This window comes from Colossoma macropomum, unplaced genomic scaffold (genome assembly GCF_904425465.1).
Source record: "Colossoma macropomum unplaced genomic scaffold, Colossoma_macropomum, whole genome shotgun sequence".
NCBI lineage: Eukaryota > Metazoa > Chordata > Actinopteri > Characiformes > Serrasalmidae > Colossoma > Colossoma macropomum.
This window is the reverse complement of record NW_023495386.1, coordinates 755,241-771,098: the sequence shown is the minus strand read 5'-3', so window position 1 is coordinate 771,098 and position 15,858 is coordinate 755,241. Positions and strand designations below refer to the sequence as shown.

The 15,858-nt window shown below is 36.7% G+C and overlaps 1 long non-coding RNA gene across 1 annotated transcript; it reads right to left on the bottom strand.

The window, feature by feature from the left end:
• Positions 1 to 11,207: 11,207 nt before the first annotated feature.
• LOC118801993 lies at positions 11,208 to 15,842 on the bottom strand. Its single transcript, XR_005006606.1, has 3 exons — positions 15,528 to 15,842; positions 11,813 to 11,855; positions 11,208 to 11,491 (listed from the first exon to the last, which is right to left on the bottom strand). It is a non-coding gene; the product is annotated as an uncharacterized LOC118801993 (long non-coding RNA).
• Between the last annotated feature and the right edge of the window lie 16 nt (positions 15,843 to 15,858).

The following is a 15,858-nucleotide window of genomic DNA, read 5'->3' as shown; positions in this document are numbered from 1 at the left end:
GACATATGTTTTCATCCACATCACACCTAATGTCCTTCCTTGCTTATGCACTTACGAATAAGCACTTGCTTCTAATGAGCTGGACTTTAAATGGAACATCTAATGTGAACAAAATAACTCCAGAAGTGACCTGTTTTTATGGATGGTCAACACCCGGGCAGCACAGGAAAAGTCAGTTGTGATTGGCCTATTTACATAAATTCAATCAGTTTGTCTCTGTAATCATCACTGTTTGGGCTTTGATTGTTGTCTGATAGAGTAGTTGTGATTTAGCAAATTGGTGTTTTTTTTATGTTTGGTTCTGGATTTCAATGCAACAGTTTTGTAACCATGTACACAAGCATTTGCAAATTAAGCTACAGAAACACAGAAACTGATACTGAGTGAAAAGAGTGAGAAGTGAATTAAAGAACTTTGAATTGAACTGTGGTCACTGAATGCATTCTGAAAACTGTTCATGGTTTAATCCAAATACAGTGTTGTTGTACTAACTCTATGGAGAGAGTTTTGAGAAAGAGAACTCAGTATTGAAAATGCATGTTAGCAGTTGTAAAAACTGTTATGCTGTATACTGCAGTAATATTTAGAGATGGTTTAGAGGTCTGAAAGAAGTACCCCCGTCCTTACTTTTTCAAATCTGGAGAAAGATTACAGCTTTAATTTCTCCTGTCTCTCAAAGATAAAAGCTTTGAGTACTGTTTGTCTGTGTGCTTGTCTGTGTGTTTGTATTTTGAGTGCATGCAAAGGAGAAAAATTTGCAGACAAAGGAGTTTAAGAGTATGCATAGAAAGAAAGCCGTTTCTAATAACTGATCTGAAAAGTGAAAGTTCCAGCACCACACATGCGCACGTGTTTATTCGTAGGGGAAAGTGATTTTACTGTGCACCAGACCTCATAACCCTCATCTGTCTCTTTTGTCTTTCATACACTCTCGACTCTTTCTTTACTCTCTCTATTCCTTACTGTCCCTTCCTCCAGCTCTCTGACTGACATGAAAGACCCATTACTGTGATAATTAGCCTGACCCAAACTCTCTCTCTACCTCTTATATAAAAGCCCTCTGACATCAGCTCCCAACAAAGATAAAAATATGATGTGTGTATGTGTGTGTGTGTGTGTGTGTGTGTGTGTGTTAAGAGTAATTCTTGTTACTGGTGTGTTGGAATAGTGTGTGTCTTACTGATGTATTGGCGCAGTGCATATGTATACCGGAGTAATGTGTGTTAATTGGAGCAGTGTGTGATAAAGTCATTTACACTGTAAAAAATGTGACCAATAGTTCCATTTTAATTACCTAAACTTTGATTCAAATTCATTAAATAAGTTAACTAAATTTAAGCAAAAAAATTAAGTAAATGTTAAAAAAGGCAACAGTTAAAATGTGTTGTATTTAGTAATAGTATGCCACATTATGAGTTAATGTAGCCCACAAATATTTAGTAAATACAAATTAATTTAACAAGGAAAATTTAGTAATATCTACCAAGTGTCTGAGCAAAATAAATTTATATTTACTCAATATCTGGGGAAAATTGATTTACATTTACTAAATATCTGGGGAAAACTGGTTTATATTTATTACACTTTACTACAGGTGTGGTTGCCAGAACTTCACCGTAAAAAATATAGTGGCAAGGTATGAGACATTACAGTATGCTTTTTTGGCAACTGTAAATTTCACTGTTGAGAACTGTTGTTTGTTTACAGTTAACTACTGTGAAAATAAAGCATATATTGTAAATCTGTATACAGTACATTATTTTAAAAACAACAGATATATTGTTAACATAATTACAGTCTATCAGTGATAAAACACAGTACAACCATATGACACATTACAGTATTCTATTGCAAAGTTCAACTTTACAGTAAATTACTGGCAGCTGTAGCCAGAATTTCATTGCAAAAAATACAGTACAGCACATAAGGAATTACAATTAGTTGGCATAGATTTAACAGTCAACAACTGCTTATGATTAATTACAAAGGAAATAACAAATAACACTCATTACAATCCAAGGTACAGACTATTTTGATGAACTTTAAGAAACTTTTCTTGCGTGATGCAATAAAATGTTCAGGATACTCACAAAGCAGTGCTGAGATGCTGAAAAAAATAGCATGTGTCCATATATATAAAGGATAATCCACGGTGGAATGAAGATCATGAAAAGAATTAGCCACTTGCCCTGGTTGATCAAGAATAAGGAGTCACTGAGTCCAGACTTGACCAAAGAGGGGGCTCAACATGGGATAGAGTCTCACACAGACATGATGTTGGATGATTACTGGAACTTAAAGTGTGCACTGTCACCAGTTCTGCATAAGGACTTGACCCTCTCTGTAGCCAGAAAACAGAAACAAAGCACAAGTTAGATTGATGCAGTGCTTGAGCATGGAGGCCTTCTGTTGCTCAACTGATCTCCAATGAAGTATACATGGGAGAAAACAGAATTCTGGAACACAGTGTTGCTGGTCACTTTTATAACTGATAGAGATTGGGAGTGAAAGGTAAAAAAGGTCACATTCTAGTGCTAAGACATCATCAGCATTTGTTTCACCTCCGTCAACTAGCAGCCTAAATGCACAGATGCCTCCAGTCAATCAGATTCCTTAGCAAAAAACTACTACACCCTAGCAACCACCTGTAATGATCTGGCAACCAGCTAGTTCATCTTAGCAACAACCTAGAAACACCCTAGCAACTGCCAACAAACACCTTAGAAACCACCTAATACATCTTAGCAACCACGTAGTTCACTTTAGCGAGCATAACAATCCAGCAGCCACCTTATGCACCTACTCTGTAAAAAAAAGAAAAAGTAGTTTGTACAAGAAAAAATTCTCATACCAATTTCCCCTGGCTTTATCTTGTTCGGTCAACTTCCGTACATTACTAGTTTCACTGACTGATATCTGCCAACATTAAAATATTTAGTTGAGCTAACATAAGAATATTTGTTGTACTAAGTACAACTAGTCTCATGCAAAGGGGAGAAGAAGTACAACACAGGTGAACACAGCTGCTTAGTCAATAATCTGCCACTGTTCTAAGAACGTAATATATACATTATCATATATTAAGCCACTACATACTGTACCATGTCTTGAAAAATTCACAATTCTTAAAGCTCACCTGTGTTCACAGGTAAGCATACATGAATTGATGACACCAGAAATACTTTAGAAACGATTATGATGCATTAACGGCCTAAGCAAAATATATACAGAATTCAGACATATTGAGTGGAATAGCAGGTAACAGCTACAACGGTGTTAACAAAAAATACTAATTAAATTACATCACTGTGCTTGATTATATGTATATACTTACTGGCCACTTTATTAGGTAATTCTGCCTTGTATTTACTTTCTTTTCTATTGAATTAGGTCCATTAAATATAGATGTGCACTTTGTAGTTCTGTAATTGCAAATTGTAGCTGATCTGTTTCTCTGCATACTTTTTTTGGCCCCTTTCACACCATTCATCAATGATCAGGACCTGGCAAGACCACCACAAAGTAGGTATCAATGGGTAATTATCAGCACTGCAGTGACACTGACATAGTAAGTGTGGTACTAGTGTAACAGATACAGCAATGTTTTAATCACCTCAGTGTCACTGCTGGACTGAGAATAGTCCACTAATGAAGGACTAGAGGATGACCAACACAAACTGTGCAGCAGCAAATGAGCTATCGTCTCTGACTTTACATCTACAAGGTGGACTGACAAGGTAGGAGTACCTAATAGAGTGGACTGTGAGTGGACACAGTGTTTAAAAACTCCAGCAGCACTGCTGTGTCTGATCCACTCATACCAGCACAACACACACTAACACACCAACACCACGTCAGTGTTACTGCAGTGCTGGGAATGTTTCATGAATAATGAACATCTGAATCCTACCTGTTAAATATACTCAGCTCTTAACACATGTGAAGGTCTCTGGTCAATTTCTTTGTTATTTGCAGTTTGTGAAGATGGATTCCTCATGACTGCATCTAAAATGAAGAAATAAGTGAGCAAAATTAGTAATAAACACTGACCATACAAAACATACAAGAAAGAGCATGTTACTGTGAATAACAGTGTACTATGTCTTTTACAATAGCACACAGACTTTAAAGTTCTATTATTTTCCTACAACAGTTTTGCAAAGTAAAGAAAAAAAGCAAAGCAGGTGAGTCAAATACATGTTAAAATACATAATACTGACTTGCACGAAAAGACATAATAAAATATTTAGCGTAAGAAGAGCAATACCATAAAGACACTATAAATTAAAGTACCTAGGACAATTCCTGATCAGTGAACCAGAAGCAGCAGTGGATGGCTGTAAAAGATAAAACATTTGGTAAAGGTTTAAAAGACTAGCTTCAACAACTGAAACAGATACAGGCACATTTATGTTGGCTAGAAGAAGAAAATATAACATAACATAAGGAGAAGAAAGAACAGATTTCACAAACTTTAGTGTGATACAGGATTGTTAACATGTAAAATCACTTGGCAGCTAGTTGCCAAACCGCAGCTCAGTTGACCTTCTTAACCTACTGCTTTAACTGTACCAGTCACTCCACATCTCCCCCTTAGATTTCTGTTTTTATTCTCTAAACTCGTGTGAGAAAAGCATCGAACATGCTCTGTGGTGTGCGAGCCCGTTATTGAAGAAGGGGAATGCTGCAGACCGGAGCCCTGAAAGGGCGGGAGTCTGTCAATCATTTTTTGTATCAACCAATTAAATAACTACTCTTGGCCGTCAATCATATTTTGCATTGGCCAACCGCAGATTAGAACGAGCTGTCCGTCATTTTTTGCATTAGCCAATCTAAGGGTCTGGCTGCAGACATTCTCTCTCAGCCTGACATGCACCGCTAGCATGTTAACGACGTATAAGCGCCGCTCTGACACGACAGAGTTTTTGTTGGTTTTATGAGAAAAAAGAGCGAATCACGTACTGCTGGGCAACAAGACTTACACTGAATGTATATTACCGTTGTCATACTAATTATAAGGTAATTAAATATGGAAACTTTAGAAATAAAACCACGACGATAAAACATAATGGCGGGCTCATTCGCAGAAAAACAAACAGACTACTGCTAAAACTCATGAAAACCATGCTGAAGACGATTAGAACCGTTAGGAACAAAACCTGATGGTTTTGCTTCCTAACGGGAATTGGCTTGACGGTTGCCGTTAGAGACCTTTAGGAAACGAACGACTGTATATGAAATCAGTCCCAGAACACCTAATTAAATGATTTGAATCCTTTACACTGTGATATCAACCCAGAACATCATTAGTGACTACTGAAAACCACCAGGAACCGACAGACTCTTTTAATGGGTTCTATGACTTTTTTCAACAGGTAGGTACATTAAATGGAATTCTCTAGCTGAATTATGGACGAAAAATGGATTAAGTGATGATATCGCTAAGCAGAAGCAGCCAAACGTTAACGTGTAATCTAGATGTTGTGAGAAGGAGAATGCTGCAGACCGGAGACCTAAAATTATCATAAGCACAAAACACTGAAGGCAAACAGTTTCCATTAGGAACCAAGTGGCTATGAAATAACTTTTTGTGAACAAGCAAAGTTTAGGTGGAAACAGTGTTTGTATAAACTCAGAAAAAGACACATGCCAGGCACAACTGCATATTTGCACATATTTCTATATTGTGTTCATGTATTTACCCACAAAGTCAGGAAGAATCAGTTCACTAATGCTTTTATGTGTGATGGTCAGTGAGTGTTTGCATGAGCTCCGTCCTGCTTTACCTGCCAAACAGACCTAAGCATGTACATATAAGCATGTACACAAGCACACATAAGACAAAAGTAAAAACGACAGATTTCACACAATGTAGTGGATTGAAAAATAAGACGTGACTTTTAAATGTAGTTAGTGGAGTTAAAGTAAAAAGTCTCCCAAAATAGAAATACTTTTATACTACTATATATATATATATAAAATAATGTCTTGAGCTGAAATAAGAAATTAGGTGATATTTAAGGCAACTTCAAAGCTTTAAACTATCTTCCCACTTCCGCGTGCCTGAACAATATAGAACGCCCTTTTGCACTTTCTTTCAAACCATTGGCTGATGCATAAAATGAGAGACAGGTAATTCACTCTTGTGATTGGCCAATGTAAGTTTTGATTGACAGTCCATCTCTGTTATATGACTGGCCGATGCAAGAAATGATTGACAGTGTCTCCGCCCATTCGTTACGCCCACTGGTTCTCCAGGCTGCAGATACATATACTTGGGTCACTCGACATCTCACATTCAGATTTGAGCCCATCATGGTCAGCACAGGTTAGCCGGAGTGAACCGGTCGTCCAGCAGAGCTATTAACCTAGTCTAAGCTCGCACATAAGTAGCTAAGCTAGCTAGGTTATTTAGCTAGCTAGCAACTCTAGCTTAACAAGTGTACTTGTAAGTAGTTTATTATACCATAAATTCAACACCGTCTCACTTTTAAATTGTAATTTAGCTAAAAAGGTACCTTTCCCATATTTTGTGAGAGCAGTCATCTAAAAGAGGAGACTTGTTAGTGAGCTAGTTAGCTAACCTAGCTAACTTAACTGTTAGCAAGTGATGCTTATTTTCGTTTTGACATATGAAGAGTTCAACATTCAAAAATTACAGAATTAGGTTTGAATAAATATCCGATTGAAAAACTGCTGCTACGTCAAATAAACCAATAACTTATTCACCAGATCTATTTGATTCCTTTCGAAGTTTCCAGAAGCGGCTCTAGGCGCGCAGTTTTCACCTCCGCGGTGAAACGTTGGTGATGGCTCGGAGCTCAATACGGGTGTAATCTGCTCTCCTCAATATGGGTGGAATCTTCACGTATGTTTTTTGCCGACACATCAGAGAGCTTCGCTTCTATCCGTACCGTAACAGCAAAATCTGTAATTAAGTCCATGCCCTGCTTCTATACTAATCAAAACTAAAAGGCATTAGCTAGCTGCTAGCTTAAATTTGACTTACAGTACAGGAAATTTGACATGTTTGTTAAGCTGCAGTAACTTAAAAGAATGGGCAAATGCTACAGCAACATACTTGGAAATTGTTTGTTTCCTAGAAATAATTAAAAAGGTCTTACTTTTGGGAAGTTGGAAGACTGCAACCTCTGAAACATGTAGTCACTGGTGTCCATGAGGCACAAAATGCATTGGGCAAGTGTGAGGTGATTAAAACCAATGACCTCCCAATAAGTAAAATCTATCAATTTTCTGCATCGTTGTTGTTCCTTATATATATATATATATATATATATATATATATATATATATATATATATATATAGATAGATAGATAGATAGATAGATATATAGATAGATAGATATAAACATAAGTAAGTAAAACTCAATGTGTCACAGCTAATTTTATTCAACCAAAACTGTGTAAAATGCAATTAATAAATCATTCAAATTTATTTGAACTCAGCTCAGTTTGATTTCTAACTGAACATAATCTTTTTTATTATGTAAAGGTTACTATTAGTTATTTAGTAAATATTAATTAACCCCAGTCCCACTTTTTACAGTGCGTGTGTGTATGTTGGAGCAGTGTATGTTCAAGCTGTGCATGCTACTGAAGTGATGCATTTATATGCATGGAGTAACCAGGGGCAATTCTAATATCAGAGCACCCAATGAGACCAAGCCCCCCCCCCCGCCCCCCCCCCTTTTTCTCATCATATCTTCGATCATTTTATAGCACCTTGGCTTTAATATCAACATATAGGCCTACCAGTGGCACAACAGCTCGCTTCTCTCACTTGAATTCAAACAGTGGATGGTCGTTGATTGACAACCTGCAACATTAGCTTGCTAGAAAAAAAACATCATATAGCTTCTCACTTTAATTAATAGTTACTCTAACTGATACCTCCTCAATTCTATAACCAGAGGAAAATTGCTCAAAAGTTGATCTTTGGTGGATTAGGAGACTGACGCTACACTATCAAAATGGTCACAGATGTTTCTGCTAAGATTCTATTGGAGATATGAGATATTTCTGGTCTAGATGAAGATTATAATAGTTACTCACAGCATCTCTATTGAAAAGGCTCTTAGTCTTGGAAGAGAAATGGTTCAAGTTCAGATTCATCTCTTTAGTTAAAGTGTTATCACTTTGGCAATCTAAGTACAACCATCTAAAAATGTCTACAAAACTCAATGGGAGATGTGAGATTCCTGGGGTTTTTGCTCAAAAGAAATATCTAAGTGGCAGGAGACTTTCTAATCTCATTGCTGTCTGGGGGAAACGACATAGATATTAAAGAGATCTGATTTTTCTTTCATATGGGTCCTGCTTGCAGCCCCCGTCTGTGACCTTGATCAGTTCTTTAAATGTGTTCTAAGGAGCCATACAGCAAGGAGAGGGGACGTTTCCACAGTGAGGAAATAGTGGAACAAATTCTCCACTTCTGTGTAGTCTGACTATGTAGTCATTGAATAATTCATGTTAATGTGATCGTACTGAGAAAAAAGATGATGGGTGTAGGTGATTTGTACATCTGTGAAGGCACCATTAATGCTGAACGATATATACAGGTTTTGGAGCAACAAATACTGCCTTCCAGACGGCGTCTTTTTCAGGGAAGGCCTTACTTATGTCTAGTGGTGGGCAGTAACAAAGTAAATGTAATTCATTACTGTACTTAAGTACTTTTTTTGTGTATCTGTATTTTACTGAAGTATTTCTATTTTGGGCGACTTTTTACTTTCACTCCACCACATTTCAAAGTCAAATATCTTACTTTTTACTCCACTACATTATGCGAAATCTGTCATTCCTTTTGGCTTATGTGTGTATAAAAACGTAACATTTTTCAAAGTCAAAACAAAGAAGCGTGAAGCAAGAACACCAATCAGGGTACAGAGCACACTTTGTTTTGTTTTGACCTGTTGGACATACCTACCCAATGCAAGCATATGGTTCAATGACGGTGTTTTAGGGCCACTGTTCATTAAAATAAATATAGTAGACTTCAAGAATAAAATTGTAATATTTAGAGAAAAAAGTCATAATATTTTGAGAAATATTAACAGGAGGAGGTGCTGCCTTCCCTTTGCAAAGCATTTGGCCACAATATTGCTCCCTTTCCTGGTATTAATGCCACTTTAATGTCGTAATTCTACTTTTTTTCTCGAAATATTACGACTTTATTCTCAAAGTCAACTATTTTTATTTTTATTAACAGTGGCCCTAAAACGCTGTCGTACGGTTCAACGTCAGTGCAGCAATGTAAAATTTTGCGAGTGCCTATGCCAACATAAATGGTGGAACTAACCTAACTTTGTGTAAATAGACCACAATATAGAAATATGTACACATATGCACTTGTGACTGCCATGTGTCTTTTTTCTGAATTTATACAAACACTTTCATGTTATAGTAAATTTGTTTTTTTCTAGTTTATGTTTATGAACAGAGACCTACAGATGCAACATTTTTATTAAACTTAAACTTGGAACTAATTTGCAAATAAATCTTAAACAAGCTTTTCTTAGCCTCTTGGTTCTACCTAATGGAAATTGTTTGCCTTCAGTGTTTTGTGCTTATGATTATTTTAATAGACATCAGTGACAGACTAAATAATGACATTCTATTAAAAGATTGGTTTACCAAGAGTGACAGAGTATTTTCACCTAAAATGAGTTAATGAAGCAAGATTCTTGTGACAAAAAAGGTAATAGGACATTAGAGTCAAAATTAATCTTTTAGTATTTTTACTTTTGATACTTTGAAGGCAAATACTTTTGTACTTTTACTCAAGTGGAGGTCTAAAGGGAGGACTTCTACTTTTACTGGAGTAATATTTTACCTTGGGTATCTCTACTTTAACTCAAGTACATGATTTGTGTACTTCATCCACCACTGCTTATTTCAGCAAGACAATGCCAAACCACATTCTTCAGACATCACAACAGCATGTCTCCATAGTAAGCGTCCAGGTGTTGAACTGGCCAGCCTGCAGTCCAGACCTGTCACCCATTGAAAACATTTGGCACATTATGAAATGAAAAATACAACAAAGGAGACCCTGAAATGTTGAGCAGCTGAAATACTACATTAAGCATGAACGGGAAAACATTTCACTTTTCAAACTACAGCAATTGGTCTCCTCAGTTCCCAAACGCCTACAGAGTTTGGTTAAAAGAAAGAAAAGGCAGACACAAACTGTCTTTACAGAATAAAATAGTGAAAATAACATTATACATTATGTAGATGTTGGTTGGCTGATGTTGGTTCATCCAGTCAAGTAGGCAGGACCTAATAAACTACCTGAGACCAAAATATCAAACTAAAAGAGACCTTCAAATTGAACTAATATTCAAATTGATCCAGCACTGTTGTGAACTGAGTAGTGCTAAGAGATTCAGGCTGCTTTGTGAAAACACCCACTTTAGAACTTTCCTAAACATGTGAATAGGTAACAGGTAGCCAATGCAAAGTTCAAAAGCCAGAGTCTGCCATGGTACAGGGACATGTTAGTGCCAGTGGTATGGGTAACTTGCACATCTGTGAAGGCACCATTAATGCTGAGGGGTACATACCATTTTTGAGCAACATATGCTGCCATCAAGACGATGTCTTTTTCAGGAAAGTCCCTGCTTGTTTTAGCAAGACAATGCTGAGCCATGTTCTGCACGTGTGGCAATAGCGTGGCTTCATATTTGGCCTATCTGCAATCTAGACCTGTCACCAATTAAAAACGTGGTGCATTATGAAGCGCAATATATGATGAATGAGACTATTTTATATCAAGGAAGAATTGTTAAAAATTCCACTTTCACAACTACATTAGTTAATTAGTTGAAACATCATATTGCTTGTGTTTGTACTGTTTTCAAAAAGGTCAAATCATTGCTGTCTGTTTTTATTTACATTTTTCCTACTGTCCCAACTTTTTTGTAATTGAGTTTGTATTTCTTGCATATTTATATGTCACATACTGTTGTCTTACTTTGTGTTATGGTTGTTGTTTGTGTTTCACTATAAGCTAATGTTCACCTTTTTTACCTTTTGTCTAATCTATTGCTCATTGCTGGTTGATAGACTGAAGCAAAGCTGATGGACTGCAACTTTTTGAGACAGCACAACACAGGCTATTCGCAGTGTTCACCAGAATTATCCAGCTAACTAAGTAAGTGAGAGAAAGAAAAAGGCCTGGACACATTTGTTTTTATTCTGAGCTTTGCTGCAAGGATGAAAAAAAAACAGTTTGGAGGTAAATTCTAAAAATTGCACCAGAAATCTTGCTATAAAACAATTGACAAAAACACACAAGTACACTTATATCCAAAACAATGCTAAAGGCTACCCCATAAACACCAATGTGTTGAATGTGTAAAAGATCTATGTTTATGTCCAGCAACACAGGCACACGCACCACTGTGTCACTTCACATCTAGTTCATAGTGATTGCCGTTTCCTCCCCCATGTATTCACTTCCGTTCCCTGGTTGCCAAGGGTGATCATGATTTATGAAAAATAAGAACACAGAGTTGACAGGTTAATACACACACTTACATATACAGACGGAGGATACCTAGAAAATGTGCTGTATAGCCTCCAAAAGTACTTGTACAGAAGTACTTGACCGATCTATTATAATCATAAAAAATAATTACATTTTTTTACAAAATCATTTAGATTTGATGTGAATAGGCATTTAATAGGAAATGTCCCTGATTTTTCAAAAGTTTCAATTCAATTGTTGAAAAGTCATTCAAAGAGGTTTGAAATTGATCAGCATAGAGAAACTTACAGACTCTTTACCTTAATTTGATTTGGTGGTGATAGGAACCAGGGATCACAGGGTCTACAAAACAAAAATAGCCATTTAATTTAGTATTTTACATCACTAGTGAACTTACATGTGTCCTCTGAGTATACATACATATATATTGATGATGGAAAAATGGTAAATTTCAGAAAGTTTTCTTTAGACACTATTTTGCCTTACAATGTCCTGCATGTACATCCCCCCTAGTAAGAGTTACATAAAACATATGTTTTAGGCAAGGCAAGTTTATTTATATAGCACATCTCATACACAGAGGCAATTCAATATGATTTACATAAAAAGTACAAAGTAATATTAAAATGAAACTTTAAAATATTAATGTGAAAACAAATACAAATAAAAATAAAGTGCTAAAAAGATACAAAGTGCAGTAGCCTAAAGACATAACACAAATTACAAGCAATTAAACAATTAAAAGCAAGTACAAAGTACATACAAGCAACATTAAAAAAAAGGACTTAAGTTTAGTAAAATTAACTTACTGAAGGTAAAAGGCCAAACCTTACATCAAAACTATCGTAAAACAATGCCTCAGACATCAGGCAACAAATTCCTCAGGCATCTGGTTCAAAAATCAAAATTCAGACTGGGTAAGTTTCTCTAAAATGAAGCTTTTCACATCAACCCACTCTGAATGATTTTGTTCACTTCATAACAATTTAATTGTGCAGAAATTATGAAAAGTCACTGGAATTCTCCTTTAAGTCTAGGAGTTATGAGGCCATAGACACTGATGGAAACTGTCTAAATTTAATGTCCAGAGCATCACACCTGCATGCAAGTCTTTGTGGTGACAAACTCTTAGCAGGGAGACAGGAAAGAGAAATCTTTTGAAATTAAAACATTGCTTGGTTGGTTTCCACCAAAAAATGTTTTTTAACAATAATTTTATTTGAAAAAGAAAAAGCACAAAAATCAACAAAGAGAGGTTTACTATTTGATATTTTGTAACTGGAAGGGTTAAAGTTAGGATTAGTCAAGTCAAGTCAAGTCAGCTTACTGTCAATACTACAATATGTACAGGACATAGAGTATTGAAATTAGGTTTAGATAATAGCTACAGTAGTACACAAGTCAATAGAAAAATATTGCACAAAGATATAAATGTGGTTTACATGGAGCGTTACATTACCAGACATAGTAGTGGATGTTTAGCTAGACATATTTTATTTTTGCTACATGTGTAAACTGTAAGTACACATTTCATTAAACCCTTTATATTACTACAGTGCTCTAGTGTGCAAGCATAGTGAGAAATTGTTTGTAATGGAATTTGTGTGTACTTTTGCCTTGTTGCTGAATCTGATTTAACAACAAAATCATGGGAACTATGTGTTACTTAAATATGTGTGTTTTCCTTTACATTAAAATACAACATGTTCAGAAAGCAGGAGTTTAAGTATTACAGACTGTGGATCTAACCAGAGAAAAACAGCTTTCCTTCCTTTCTTCACTATCACTGTCTTTTTCACCTGCCTTGACTTGTCACTGTGCTAATTAAAGACTTGCTTTTCTGCAAAAAGAACTGGTCTTTGTGGTGCTGGCAAAGTGTGTAAGTTCGTCCTTTGGGAAATAATGAAGAGAGTCCAATGTAAAACAGTTTTTTAAAGGTGAGTGGACTGTGGCAAAATGTTCTCAGTAACATTTCAGTCTCCACTTTCAGGCTAAATACCACCGTGGAACCAACTGTGACAAATGTCTGAAAATATCCCCTAACCCAGAATGACAAAGAGCATTACCATTACACCATAGTATTAAACTACTGAAACAATCTGACTAAAATGAACTAGTTACTGTGTAAGTGTTGTTGTTCTCACACAACACCACTCATACATATTGTAAAGACAGCTGAGCAATGTGCATCTTTTTGGCAGCACTTTTACATTGACTAGTACTGTCAAGATACTACATGTCAGTGTTATTCGGAAATACAATAAAACACCTGGATAATTGTGAACTCTAAAATTATGATGAGATATGTGTAAGATCTAATGCTAATTCAAATTTTACAAAGGTGTACATCCAAAACAGAATCAGTAGCTTTTTTGAGTTTTAATGCTACGGTGGTATAGCTGGAATTAATTTTAATATATTTTACTGCAAAACATAGCTACTTATGAGATTTAGCACAATAAATAATATTTTGACTTGATATTGCTTCCTGTTTAGCAGATTGACTTTGACTGTGCATTCATTCTTTGAACACTTGAGTACTGTACTTGCTCACTGTGGCTATGTGCAGATTAAAGAGTAACTACACCCTAAGACCTTTTTTTCATTAACAGTTGAAATGCACTACTCTGTAATAATAAAATATACCAGCCTTGCTTAAAATGTGAACACATCTTTCCAAACTGTAAAAATGTAATTTTTGGTCAGTTCCACCTCTGCAGCACCCCACTGACTCAACTCTGCTATAGGCGCAGATGACACAGTATGCAAATCAGTCAAACAACATTACCACCCCCCCGATGACGCCCTACTTGTGCCACACTCATAAATATGAAAGCATAGGAGCCTCGAGCAAGAAGATAACCACACTCACGCGCTGAGCTAAATATCCTCAGCATCACCTCACAAGGCTGCGATATGCCATAAAGATGGTGGACCGATTAAGTTAGGATTCTTGCAAGTCTCCATAAAGCCGCTGGTGTTGCATCCGATTCAAGCTTCCCGTCACAACTCAAACCTTGTGCGTGTGCACTCGCTGAACAGAATTCAACACTAACCAACGCTGGAATGATGGAAAGAGAAACGGTTCAGGAAAGGTTAACGTTAAATGGCCATTGTTACGGACTGTGTCAACCTTTCGTCCGTACAGTCTTTCTGAAACCTTTTCCCTTCTCTTTCCTTAGTTCCAGTGTTGCTTGCCATTGATTTGTTTAGTGAGTGTGCGCAGCCGACGGTTCGATTTATGAAGGGGAACGTGAATTTGAGTGGGAACTGAAACACATGTTAAACGGTAAGTGTCATGAACAGCTTGCAGAACGTAAGGATTTAGGGCCACTGCAGCAAACCCTGGCTGATCGGTGATTCAGTCTGCGATGTTGACCTCAAACTAAATGAAACTTAGACAGTGTTCAAAGAAATCCTCTTTATTAATTCAGAAAGCAGTGCATCTAATTAGGACTCGGGTTTTATCGAATATGAACCTGCTTAACAGATAAGTAGAAGCTAGCTGTCACGGTTTTAGGGAACGTTCTACCATTCGGACGCCTCTGCCACTGGCTGCTAATCATTTTCTGGCACTACATTAACTCTTCGTCGGCTTGGGTCAGTGGCACATACTGTTAAGGCTCAAGACACAGTGTCTGATCAGAAACATCTCTGAGATGAGGATGGCAGTAGAGAAAAATCCTCAACGTCATAAGACTTCTTAGTTGCAAAAGTGCCGTTTGATTCTTTCACGCCACCTTTGCCACAAATCAGTTAATGAAATTTGGGAAAATTGGGGAGGGATAATGGTCTGGATCTGTTTATCAGCGTTTGGGCTAGGTTCTATAGTTCCAGTGAAGGCTAATGTTAATGCTAAATCATACAAAGATATTTTACACAATTATATGTTTCCAACTTTATGGCAACAATTTGGGGAAGCATGACTATGCCCTTGTGCACAAAGCGAGTCCATAAAAACACGGTTTGATAAGTTTGATGTGGAAGAACCAGTGGCCTGCACAGAGCCCTTACCTCAATTCATTCACCCCACTGAACACCTCTGGAAGTAATCGGATCGTCAATTGTGCACCAGGCCACATCAGTGTCTGACCTCGCAAAGGCTCCTTTGACTGAATGGTCACAAATTCTGACAGACACACTCCAAAATTATAAAGTGGTCGGGTTAAATAACTCTTATTTAAGCAGAAAATAACACTAGACTATCTACAGAAATTAAAAATGAAGACAGACGACAGAGAATGAAAAGTAATAACAAGTTAAATTTTATAAACAAAATAAATCCATTAAAACACGCGCCGAGTAAAAAACTTCAAAAGTTTAAACTGTACCCCGTCACCGGAAA